Here is a 12,475-nt window from a genome sequence, read left to right as displayed (position 1 = left end):
TCTTTATTGTGGTTCATCTCCTTGTTTACTTCTGTTTTAGGGATTGCTTACTTTCCGTATCTATCTGCCCACAACTCCTACATGAGCAGGAACCCAGAGAAATGTTACTACATTTCCCGCTTTATTTATTCTGCAGATTGCCAGAACTATTTCATAAACTAAATCTTGTCTTGTTTCTGATGCTATGTTTTTTATGCTCACTGCTGGAGTCCGAGCACACGACGGCTTTTCTTGTTTTATTTTCCTCTATCCAATTAACTGCCATATTAATTGCAATAAATTCCCCCGTAAAAAATTATACATTTTTGCTGATTCTTTTATTTAATACTATGTTTCCTTGTGGGATCAATCAATCAATCAATCAATGTTTATTTATATAGCCCTAAATCACAAGTGTCTCAAAGGGCTGCACAAGCCACAACGACATCCTCGGTAAAGAGCCCACATAGGGCAAGGAAAACTCACCCCAGTGGGACGTCGATTTGAATGACTATGAGAAACCTTGGAGAGGACCGCATATGTGGGTTATAACTGGGGTTATAACTGCTGCAGCTCCTACTTTATTATCTATAGTTTTTGATGCATCTGTATATATTATGACAGTGGTTCTCAAATGGGGGTACGCGTACCCCTGGGGGTACTTGAATGTATGTCGAGGGGTACGTGAGATTTTTTTTAAAATATTCTAAAAATAGCAACAATTCAAAAATCCTTTATAAATATATTTATTGAATAATACTTCAACAAAATATGAATGTAAGTTCATAAACTCAGTGAAGCACAAGCTCAGGTTTCTCACTAAAATGTCTGTCAAAAAGAACTGTGAACAGAAATGCAACAATGCAATATTCAGTGTTGACAGCTAGATTTGTTGTGGACATGTTCCATAAATATTGATTTATTTTTTTGTGAAGAAATGTTTAGAATTAAGTTCATGAATCCAGATGGATCTCTATTACAATCCCCAAAGAGGGCACTTTAAGTTGATGATTACTTCTATGTGTAGAAATCTTTATTTATAATTGAATCACTTGTTTATTTTTCAACAAGTTTTTAGTTATTTTTATATCTTTTTTTCCAAATATTTCAAGAAAGACCACTACAAATGAGCAATGTTTTGCACTGTTACACAATTTAATAAATCAGAAACTGATGACGTAGTGCTGTATTTTACTTCTTTGTCTCTTTTTTTCAACCAAAAATGCTTTGCTCTGATTAGGGGGTACTTGAATTAAAAAAATGTTCACAGGGGGTACATCACTGAAAAAGGTTGAGAACCACTGTGTTATGACCTACTCGGAGTATATTTCCTCAATCCATCTTTCTATTTGGAAATTACCTAAACTTCCATTTCCTAATAATCTACATTTGGGATATCGTACATCCACTGCGGTATCACAGGGATTGGCATTGTACTTTAATGTTGTCAATTTGATTGAACTTTTTCACATTATCCATCCGAAACTATTCATCTTTTTCTTGGCAGTTTAGCAGCACTTGGTGAGTTGGATGTCCTTGCTTGGACCTTTTTAAGTTTTCCCAATAAAATGCTGACATTTGAGTTATTCTCATGTCTGCTGACATTTGAGTTATTCTCACCATCCCGTCTCCGTTTCCTGCTGGCCCCACTATGGACTGGACTTTCTGGACTTTCACAATATTATGTCAGATCCACTCAACATCCATTGCTTTCGGTCTCCCCTAAAAGGGGGGGAGGGAGGAGGGGGGTTACCCACATATGCGGTCCTCTCCAAGGTTTCTCATAGTCATTCACATCGACGTCCCACTGGGGTGTGTTTTTCCTTGCCCTGATGTGGGCTCTGTACCGAGGATGTCTTTGTGGCTTGTGCAGCCCTTTGAGACACTTGTGATTTAGGGCTATATAAATAAACATTGATTGATTGATTGAAAGGTTTTTATTTCATTTCTACGTGTAATGCTGCCACTGGGGTGGATTTTGTAGCTCCACAACATAACCTTAATGCGGTGGTCAGCAACCTGTGGCTCTCGAGCCACATGCGGCTCTTTAGTGCTTCCCTAATGGCTCCCTGGAGCTTTTTGATGAGGGAAAACATTTTTTTGTTTTAATATGGTTTCTGTAGGAGGACTAACATGACACCTAATTGATAGAAATCCCAATGTTTATATTAAACATGCTTCACTGTGTCATGAAGTGGTGGTGACGAACCCCAAGATGCAGAGATGACAGGCTTGGTACAAGAAAACATGGTTTTAATGTTAAAAAAAAAAACAAGGAAAACACGAACCAGAAACCAGGAAACAGCAAACAGGGACAGGAGTCAGGATCCAGGGAATAGCTCACAGCATTCAAGAAACAGGCAGTCCACAGCATACAGCAAACAGAATATTCCGGACAGAACTTAAAGGTAGGAACATATTTATTAAATAATTAATCCTACACAGGACAAAAGACAGGAACTAAAACAAAAGGAAAGCGTGCCGATTTAAGTCGGGGTCCACGTTAATCAATTCATGGTAAAATTTCAAGCGCCCAACGTGGGGCTCGAACCCACGACCCTGAGATTAAGAGTCTCATGCTCTACCGACTGAGCTAGCCGGGCCTGACTTCTGGCGCATGCGCAACCCCATCGAGCGGTGGCAAAGAGAACTGACAAAAGACAAAAATCAGCAACTTATATTTCCTCTTTAACGATAGTTTTGTTTATTTGTTTTTCAAAATAAAGACATGACGTAACTGTCAAGTAGGAAACAAAAGTAGCTTTTTGATTGAAAGAGACCTTTATTAGTAGATTACACAGTACAGTACATATTCCGTACAATTGACCAGTAAATGGTTTTTCAACTTGTTTAAGTCGGGGTCCACGTTAATCAATTCATGGTAAAATTCAATCGCCCAACGTGGGGCTCGAACCCACGACCCTGAGATTAAGAGTCTCATGCTCTACCGACTGAGCTAGCCGGGCCTGACTTGTGGCGCATGCGCAACCTCATCGAGCGGTGGCAAAGAGAAAAGACAAAAGACAAAAGACAAAAATCAGCAACTTATATTTCCTCTCTTACAAAAGTTTTTTTTGTTATTTCAAAATAAAGACACGATGTCACTTTGTTGAGTAGGAAACGGAAGTGGCTGACTTTTGGCGCATGCGCAACCTGATCGAGCGGTGGCAAAAGAGAAACGACAAAAGACAAAAATCAGCAACTTATATTTCCTCTTTAACGATAGTTTTGTTTATTTGTTTTTCAAAATAAAGACATGACGTAACTGTCAAGTAGGAAACGGAAGTAGCTTTTTGAACAAAAGAGACCTTTATTAGTAGATTACACAGTACAGAGCATATTCCGTACGATTGACCACTAAATGGTAACACCAAATACATTTTTCAACTTGTTTAAGTCGGGGTCCACGTTAATCAATTCATGGTAAAATTCAATCGCCCAACGTGGGGCTCGAACCCACGACCCTGAGATTAAGAGTCTCATGCTCTACCGACTGAGCTAGCCGGGCCTGACTTGTGGCGCATGCGCAACCTAATCGAGCTGTGGCAAAGAGAAAAGACAAAAGACAAAAGACAAAAATCAGCAACTTATATTTCCTCTTTAACGATAGTTTTGTTTATTTGTTTTTCAAAATAAAGACATGGCGTAACTGTCAAGTAGGAAACGGAAGTAGCTTTTTGATTGAAAGAGACCTTTATTTGTAGATTACACAGTATAGTACATATTCCGTACAATTGACCACTAAATGGTAACACCCGAATAAGTTTTTCAACTTGTTTAAGTCGGGGTCCACGTTAATCATTTCATGGTAACATTCAATCCCCCAACGTGGGGCTCGAACCCACGACCCTGAGATTAAGAGTCTCATGCTCTACCGACTGAGCTAGCCGGGCCTGACTTGTGGCGCATGCGCAACCTGATCGAGCGGTGGCAAAGAGAAACGACATACGACAAAAATCAGCAACTTATATTTCCTCTTTAACGATAGTTTTGTTTATTTGTTTTTCAAAATAAAGACATGGCGTAACTGTCAAGTAGGAAACGGAAGTAGCTTTTTGATTGAAAGAGACCTTTATTAGTAGATTACACAGTACAGAGCATATTCCGTACGATTGACCACTAAATGGTAGCACCCAATACATTTTTCAACTTGTTTAAGTCGGGGTCCACGTTAATCAATTCATGGTAAAATTCAATCGCCCAACGTGGGGCTCGAACCCACGACCCTGAGATTAAGAGTCTCATGCTCTACCGACTGAGCTAGCCGGGCCTGACTTGTAGCGCATGCGCAACCTCATCGAGCGGTGGCAAAGAGAAAAGAGAAAAGACAAAAGACAAAAATCAGCAACTTATATTTCCTCTCTTACAAAAGTTTTTTTTGTTATTTCAAAATAAAGACACGATGTCACTTTGTTGAGTAGGAAACGGAAGTGGCTGACTTTTGGTGCATGCGCAACCTGATCGAGCGGTGGCAAAAGAGAAACGACAAAAGACAAAAATCAGCAACTTATATTTCCTCTTTAACGATAGTTTTGTTTATTTGTTTTTCAAAATAAAGACATGACGTAACTGTCAAGTAGGAAACGGAAGTAGCTTTTTGAACAAAAGAGACCTTTATTAGTAGATTACACAGTACAGAGCATATTCCGTACGATTGACCACTAAATGGTAACACCAAATACATTTTTCAACTTGTTTAAGTCGGGGTCCACGTTAATCAATTCATGGTAAAATTCAATCGCCCAACGTGGGGCTCGAACCCACGACCCTGAGATTAAGAGTCTCATGCTCTACCGACTGAGCTAGCCGGGCCTGACTTGTAGCGCATGCGCAACCTCATCGAGCAGTGGCAAAGAGAAAAGACAAAGACAAACGACAAAAATCAGCAACTTATATTTCCTCTTTAACGATAGTTTTGTTTATTTGTTTTTCAAAATAAAGACATGGCGTAACTGTCAAGTAGGAAACGGAAGTAGCTTTTTGATTGAAAGAGACCTTTATTAGTAGATTGCACAGTACAGTACATATTCCGTACAATTGACCAGTAAATGGTAACACCCGAATACGTTTTTCAACTTGTTTAAGTCGGGGTCCACGTTAATCATTTCATGGTAAAATTCAATCGCCCAACGTGGGGCTCGAACCCACGACCCTGAGATTAAGAGTCTCATGCTCTACCGACTGAGCTAGCCGGGCCTGACTTCTTGCGCATGCGCAACCTCATCGTGCGGTGGCAAAGAGAAAAGACAAAGACAAACGACAAAAATCAGCAACTTCTATTTCCTCTCTTACAAAAGTTTTTTTGTTATTTCAAAATAAAGACACGATGTCACTTTGTTGAGTAGGAAACGGAAGTGGCTGACTTTTGGCGCATACGCAACCTGATCGAGCGGTGACAAAGAGAAACGACAAAAGGCAAAAATCAGCAACTTATATTTCCTCTTTAACGATAGTTTTGTGTATTTGTTTTTCAAAATAAAGACATGACGTAACTGTCAAGTAGGAAACGGAAGTAGCTTTTTGAATAAAAGAGACCTTTATTAGTAGATTACACAGTACAGTACATATTCCGTACGATTGACCACTAAATGGTAACACCCAATACATTTTTCAACTTGTTTAAGTCGGGGTCCACGTTAATCAATTCATGGTAAAATTCAATCGCCCAACGTGGGGCTCGAACCCACGACCCTGAGATTAAGAGTCTCATGCTCTACCGACTGAGCTAGCCGGGCCTGACTTTTGGCGCATGCGCAACATCATCGTGCGGTGGCAAAGAGAAAAGACAAAGACAAACGACAAAAATCAGCAACTTCTATTTCCTCTCTTACAAAAGTTTTTTTTTGTTATTTCAAAATAAAGACACGATGTCACTTTGTTGAGTAGGAAACGGAAGTGGCTGACTTTTGGCGCATGCGCAACCTGATCGAGCGGTGGCAAAAGAGAAACGACAAAAGACAAAAATCAGCAACTTATATTTCCTCTTTAACGATAGTTTTGTTTATTTGTTTTTCAAAATAAAGACATGGCGTAACTGTCAAGTAGGAAACGGAAGTAGCTTTTTGAACAAAAGAGACCTTTATTAGTAGATTACACAGTACAGAACATATTCCGTACGATTGACCACTAAATGGTAACACCCAATACATTTTTCAACTTGTTTAAGTCGGGGTCCACGTTAATCATTTCATGGTAAAATTCAATCGCCCAACGTGGGGCTCGAACCCACGACCCTGAGATTAAGAGTCTCATGCTCTACCGACTGAGCTAGCCGGGCCTGACTTGTGGCGCATGCGCAACCTCATCGAGCGGTAGAAAAGAGAAAAGACAAAAGACAAAAGACAAAAATCAGCAACTTCTATTTCCTCTCTTACAAAAGTTTTTTTTGTTATTTCAAAATAAAGACACGATGTCACTTTGTTGAGTAGGAAACGGAAGTGGCTGACTTTTGGCGCATGCGCAACCTGATCGAGCGGTGGCAAAAGAGAAAGGATAAAAGACAAAAATCAGCAACTTATATTTCCTCTTTAACGATAGTTTTGTTTATTTGTTTTTCAAAATAAAGACATGACGTAACTGTCAAGTAGGAAACGGAAGTAGCTTTTTGAATAAAAGAGACCTTTATTAGTAGATTACACAGTACAGAGCATATTCCGTACGATTGACCACTAAATGGTAACACCCAATACATTTTTCAACTTGTTTAAGTCGGGGTCCACGTTAATCAATTCATGGTAAAATTCAATCGCCCAACGTGGGGCTCGAACCCACGACCCTGAGATTAAGAGTCTCATGCTCTACCGACTGAGCTAGCCGGGCCTGACTTGTGGCGCATGCGCAACCTCATCGAGCGGTGGCAAAGAGAAAAGACAAAGACAAACAACAAAAATCAGCAACTTCTATTTCCTCTCTTACAAAAGTTTTTTTTGTTATTTCAAAATAAAGACACAATGTCACTTTGTTGAGTAGGAAACGGAAGTGGCTGACTTTTGGCGCATGCGCAACCTCATCGAGCGGTGGCAAAAGAGAAACGACAAAAGACAAAAATCAGCAACTTATATTTCCTCTTTAACGATAGTTTTGTTTATTTGTTTTTCAAAATAAAGACATGGCGTAACTGTCAAGTAGGAAACGGAAGTAGCTTTTTGAACAAAAGAGACCTTTATTAGTAGATTACACAGTACAGTACATATTCCGTACGATTGACCACTAAATGGTAACACCAAATACATTTTTCAACTTGTTTAAGTCGGGGTCCAAGTTAATCAATTCATGGTAAAATTCAATCGCCCAACGTGGGGCTCGAACCCACGACCCTGAGATTAAGAGTCTCATGCTCTACCGACTGAGCTAGCCGGGCCTGACTCCTAGCGCATGCGCAACCTCATCGAGCGGTGGCAAAGAGAAACGACAAAAGGCAAAAATCAGCAACTTATATTTCCTATTTAACGATAGTTTTGTGTATTTGTTTTTCAAAATAAAGACATGACGTAACTGTCATGGTTATTATTATAGGTAGTATAAGTAGGAAACGGAAGTAGCTTTTTGAATAAAAGAGTGTAGCACTACTCATTTCTGCAGCAGTCTATCGTTATAACAGTCGCCAATGTGGTTACCTAGCACTTTATATTCACGGGAGGAAATAAACAAACCACCATTACTTCTTTTGGTCCAGGAACTCACTGAGCCGTTTATTCTGCGCATGCTCACAACATACCATTTCAGTGCACGCAGGCACATGACGTCACTGCGTAAGATATTCAACATGGCTTTGCTATTTATATTATTAAATGCGCTTAACACTCCCACTCAAAGACATGTTTATAGCTCTCTATAATGGCAAAACAAAAACCAATAATACATAACTCCAAAATAAAACATTTTAGCATACTGGCAGTGTTAAAACTTCAAACGTATTTACATCTGCCAATTCACATCACTCTCCAAACAAATACCCCTTGAACTTCTCAAATGTTGCCTTTGTCACTGGCTTGGTAAAAACATCAGCTACCATGTTTGCAGTAGGGCAGTATTCTATAGAAATGTTCCCTTCTGTTTGTGCAGACCGTATAAAGTGGTACTTTATATCTACGTGTTTGCTCCTCTGTCTGCATACTGGGTTCTTAGATAAAGCTATTGCCCCTTGGTTGTCCTCATATATCTTGACTGGTAGATGCTGGTGACTACTATCTATTCCTTTAAGTAGTTGCACAAGGTACATACTCTCTTGAGTAGTGGCTGCTAGTGCCATATACTCAGCTTCACAGGTGGACAGTGCCACCGTTGGCTGTTTCCTGCTCTTCCACGATATAACTGGACCATTTTCAGTCAAGCTGAAACAGTATCCAGTTGTGCTCCTCCTATCATTTTTATCAGCTGCCCAATCAGCATCACTATATCCCTCAAGCTGAAGGCTTTTCTCACATTTCTGGAAGTGTAGTTTTTGATCTATAGTACCCTTTAAGTACCTTAGTAGGTGCTTTGCTGTAGCCCAATGCTGCTGCGTTGGTTCTGCTAGGTGTTGTGATAGTTTACTAACAACCCAGCTCAAGTCAGGTCTAGTACATGTCATAATGTAGATCAAACTACCTACTATTTCTCTATATCCAGTTGAATCGATAACTTCACCCTCATTGTCAAAGTTTAACTTTTGCTCACATGGGGTGGATCTTGGCTTGCAGTCTGACATTCCAAATTTTGCTAACATCTTCTCTATGTGTTTCTTTTGAGTCATTTTGATCTCTCCTTCACTCTGTTTGAAATCAATACCCAGAAAGTGTTTAAGTGGACCCATATCTTTCATCTTAAACCTTCTCTTCAACATTTCCTTTACATCACTGAGTAAGGTGTTGCTACTCGCCGCTATGATTAGGTCATCCACCCATACCAACAGAATCACTTTCTCATTCTCAGATTCTCTGCTATAGACACAATGATCAGCATCATTTTGGACAAAACCATTCTCTGTAAGATGATCATGCAGTAACATGTTCCAGTTACGCCCGGACTGTTTTAAACCATACAATGACTTATTGAGTTTACACACTAAGTGTTCTCCTGTTTTTGACTTGACCTCAAAACCTTCCGGTTGTTCCATATATACCTCACAGTCTATTGGAGCATGTAGGTAAGCAGTCTTTACATCCATTTGGTGCAGGGTAAGGTCCTCCTGTACAGCCACCTGCATCAATGCTCGGACAGACGTCATGTTGGCTGTCGGTGAAAAAGTCTCTTTATAGTCAATCCCTTCCACTTGACCATAACCCTTTGCGACATATCTTGCTTTACAAGTCTCTAATCCATCTGGGCTCTCTTTCACTGTATATACCCAGCGACCTCCCACTGCTTGTTTGCCTCTTGGCAGTGGGGTCAGAGTGAAAGTTTCATTCTCTGTCAAAGAGTTCATCTCCTCTTTCATTGCGTCAACCCACATTTTTGACTTCTTAGAGTCCATAGCTTCTGTAAATGTTTTAGGTACATCATATGCCACTCTGTAGAAATAATCTACATTTTCACTATCGTCAATATTACACTCAGCTTTACACTGGTACTCTTTTAAGTATTCTGGAGCCTTTTTCTCTCTTATAGGATACCTCCTTTCTCCCTGTTCTCTCTGAGTACTACCTGTCTGGGGTAGCTTTGCCTCAGCAGTCTCCTCAACACTAGACTCTTTACTCTCATTAGGCTGTCCCTGACCCTGCTTGACTACCTTTGGCCGTGCATCTTCATAATTCTCAATCTCACTCCCCATATCACAATATGTCTGAGTCTGGCTATCTGCACTACATTTGGTGATGAATTTTACCAGCCTATGTTTTAGGATTTTTCCAGTGTCAGGATAATACACATTATATGCTGGGCTATACTTGTCATAGCCTACAAATACTCCTTTTTCGCATCTAGAATCCAGCTTCTTTTTATCCTGCTTATACACGTAGCATTCGGAACCAAATATCTCCATGTTAGATAAGTTAGGTGTTTTTCCTGTGAAAACACAATAAGGTGTCTGCTCTAGACGCTTACTGTAACACCTGTTGCGGATTTGAGCTGCTGTCTGTACAGCATATGTCCATAATTGCTTTGGGAGGTTACTCTCCAATAGCATGCATCGTGCCATTTCAAATAAGGTTCTCCAACCTCTTTCGGCGGTTCCATTCTGATGAGGTGAGTAGGGTGCACTCGTCTCGTGCCTTACCCCGTTACTCCTCAGTAAAGACTGGAACTCCTGCCCGGTAAACTCTGTACCATTATCAGACCTTATGCACTTTATCTTTCCATATGGAGCTACATCTGCTATGAATTTCTCTGTAGCTTTTGATGTGTCACTCTTCGCTTTGATAAAGTATGGAAAAATCATCCCGCTGTAATCATCAGTAAATGCTATTGCATATCTGTATCCATCTTTATCTGTTGGCTCTATAGGACCGCATAAGTCTGTGTGTACTAGTTCTAGTACAGCTGTAGCTTTAGCGTCTGCCTGTCTGTTTCTACTTTGGGTAAACTTTCCCTGTGTACATATTTCACAGTTTTGATTGGACTTGTCATGTTTCCCTTTAATCGACATCCCTTCAACTACCTTTTCTAATCTTGCAATATCATCAAAATTACAATGACCAAGTATCTTATGCCATGTTTGAATGTCATGACACCCGTACACTTCATCAACATGATCTTCTACTGTGATAAGGTAATACAGCCTACCATACACATCCATTTTGAACTTGGTACCATCCTTGTGGACCAGCCAGTTATCACCGTCCTTGAAGCGTAGCTCCGCTCCGTTGGCTGTCGCTGATTTCACTGAAAAAATGTTTTGTGGAAATGATGGGATGTAAAGTGCATGTTTGAGCCTTGTTTTGACTCGTCGTCCCTCGCTGTCCAGCAAGTAGACTTCGGCGTCTCCCCTCATCTTCGCCATCCCGCTCACCTTGGTTCCATCGGCAAGCTCAATCATGTGGTCCTCAGGCCTGAAGCTCTTGTCGACTGTCTTGAACTTTCTGGCGTCGTTGATCAGGTGGGTCGTGGCGCCACAGTCGACCATGAGACCCTTCTTGCTTCTTATTTGTGGAGGACAGTCACTCAATTTGAAGAAACAGAAAGATGTAGGTTCTGCCTCCCCATCAGCTTTCTTTATATGGTCACGGCCTCGTCCTCGACCGCGTCCCCTTCCTCGATGTGGTGTATCCCATTTTCGATACTCTCTTCTCGTCTGGGATTCGTCAGGGCATGTCCTGGCCATGTGTCCCTTTTTCCCACATGTGTAACACTCGACATCAGCTAGATCCATTTTCTTTCCTCTTCCTCTTCCATGTAATCTTGCTGCCCCGCTAGCCTTCATCACATTGTCTTCTTCTGCATTCACGTCGTTCTTCCCATATTTTTCTGTACTCTCATAACTTCGCAGTTTCGTTTTAAACTCGCCAAACGTTACAGTGTCATTTGTTTGGGTAATGTGCACGACGAATGGCTTATATGAGTCAGGTAGCCCCTTTACTACCATGGCTATCTGAAGCCCATCACTTATCTGTTCGTCTGCTCTTCTTAATGACGTGAAAATAGTCTCTGCTCTAATAATATAGTCCGTGACAGTTTCATTACTAGCGTTATGGAGCGAGGAAAGTTCACAATACAAACTCACAACACGAGGTTTGTCTTTTCCCGCGTAATGCTCGCGAAGAATCTCCAGTGCTGCTCTTCCATCACGTTTCGCGTCCCTCATTATCAACGACAAACTCTTATTGTCTAGACACTGCACTAGCTCCGCATATGCCTCACCGTTCTTTGCCTCATCTTCCGCGAGAGCTTCTTCGTCTTCCTCATCTATGTGTGGGTATTCCAGGATAACTCCTCCGAGACCACGTAACTCCATGTGTGCGAGGAACCTGGTTTCCCAGAGTTCATAATTTTTCTCGTCACCGTCGAATAAAAGTCTAAACCATCTTTGGCCTGAATGACTGGGCCCATAACCTGTAGCACTACTCATTTCTGCAGCAGTCTATCGTTATAACAGTCGCCAATGTGGTTACCTAGCACTTTATATTCACGGGAGGAAATAAACAAACCACCATTACTTCTTTTGGTCCAGGAACTCACTGAGCCGTTTATTCTGCGCATGCTCACAACATACCATTTCAGTGCACGCAGGCACATGACGTCACTGCGTAAGATATTCAACATGGCTTTGCTATTTATATTATTAAATGCGCTTAACAAAGAGACCTTTATTAGTAGATTACACAGTACAGTACATATTCCGTACGATTGACCACTAAATGGTAACACCCAATACATTTTTCAACTTGTTTAAGTCGGGGTCCACGTTAATCAATTCATGGTAAAATTCAATCGCCCAACGTGGGGCTCGAACCCACGACCCTGAGATTAAGAGTCTCATGCTCTACCGACTGAGCTAGCCGGGCCTGACTTGTGGCGCATGCGCAACCTCATTGTGCGGTGCCAAAGAAAAAAGACAAAGACACACGACAAAAATCAGCAA

General features: G+C 40.9%; 2 protein-coding genes and 11 non-coding genes across 13 annotated transcripts in view; all 13 read right to left on the bottom strand.

Moving 5' to 3' along the window:
• LOC133632484 (zinc finger protein OZF-like) overlaps positions 1 to 12,475 on the bottom strand; it is a 421,867-nt gene that overhangs the window by 86,458 nt on the left and 322,934 nt on the right. The window lies entirely within an intron of this gene.
• The window catches only part of LOC133632486 (gastrula zinc finger protein XlCGF57.1-like), a 295,607-nt gene that overhangs the window by 55,986 nt on the left and 227,146 nt on the right, over positions 1 to 12,475 (bottom strand). The window lies entirely within an intron of this gene.
• On the bottom strand, positions 2,510 to 2,582 carry trnak-cuu (transfer RNA lysine (anticodon CUU)). Its single transcript has one exon. It is a non-coding gene; the product is annotated as a tRNA-Lys (tRNA).
• trnak-cuu (transfer RNA lysine (anticodon CUU)) lies at positions 2,873 to 2,945 on the bottom strand. Its single transcript has one exon. It is a non-coding gene; the product is annotated as a tRNA-Lys (tRNA).
• trnak-cuu (transfer RNA lysine (anticodon CUU)) lies at positions 3,415 to 3,487 on the bottom strand. Its single transcript has one exon. It is a non-coding gene; the product is annotated as a tRNA-Lys (tRNA).
• On the bottom strand, positions 4,177 to 4,249 carry trnak-cuu (transfer RNA lysine (anticodon CUU)). The gene has a single exon. It is a non-coding gene; the product is annotated as a tRNA-Lys (tRNA).
• Positions 4,719 to 4,791, bottom strand: trnak-cuu (transfer RNA lysine (anticodon CUU)). The gene has a single exon. It is a non-coding gene; the product is annotated as a tRNA-Lys (tRNA).
• On the bottom strand, positions 5,103 to 5,175 carry trnak-cuu (transfer RNA lysine (anticodon CUU)). Its single transcript has one exon. It is a non-coding gene; the product is annotated as a tRNA-Lys (tRNA).
• Positions 5,642 to 5,714, bottom strand: trnak-cuu (transfer RNA lysine (anticodon CUU)). The gene has a single exon. It is a non-coding gene; the product is annotated as a tRNA-Lys (tRNA).
• On the bottom strand, positions 6,184 to 6,256 carry trnak-cuu (transfer RNA lysine (anticodon CUU)). The gene has a single exon. It is a non-coding gene; the product is annotated as a tRNA-Lys (tRNA).
• Positions 6,726 to 6,798, bottom strand: trnak-cuu (transfer RNA lysine (anticodon CUU)). Its single transcript has one exon. It is a non-coding gene; the product is annotated as a tRNA-Lys (tRNA).
• Positions 7,267 to 7,339, bottom strand: trnak-cuu (transfer RNA lysine (anticodon CUU)). Its single transcript has one exon. It is a non-coding gene; the product is annotated as a tRNA-Lys (tRNA).
• On the bottom strand, positions 12,326 to 12,398 carry trnak-cuu (transfer RNA lysine (anticodon CUU)). Its single transcript has one exon. It is a non-coding gene; the product is annotated as a tRNA-Lys (tRNA).

This window comes from Entelurus aequoreus, linkage group LG17, assembly GCF_033978785.1.
Source record: "Entelurus aequoreus isolate RoL-2023_Sb linkage group LG17, RoL_Eaeq_v1.1, whole genome shotgun sequence".
NCBI lineage: Eukaryota > Metazoa > Chordata > Actinopteri > Syngnathiformes > Syngnathidae > Entelurus > Entelurus aequoreus.
The sequence above is the reverse complement of the archived record's forward strand: the minus strand, read 5'-3'. Positions and strand labels throughout refer to the sequence as shown.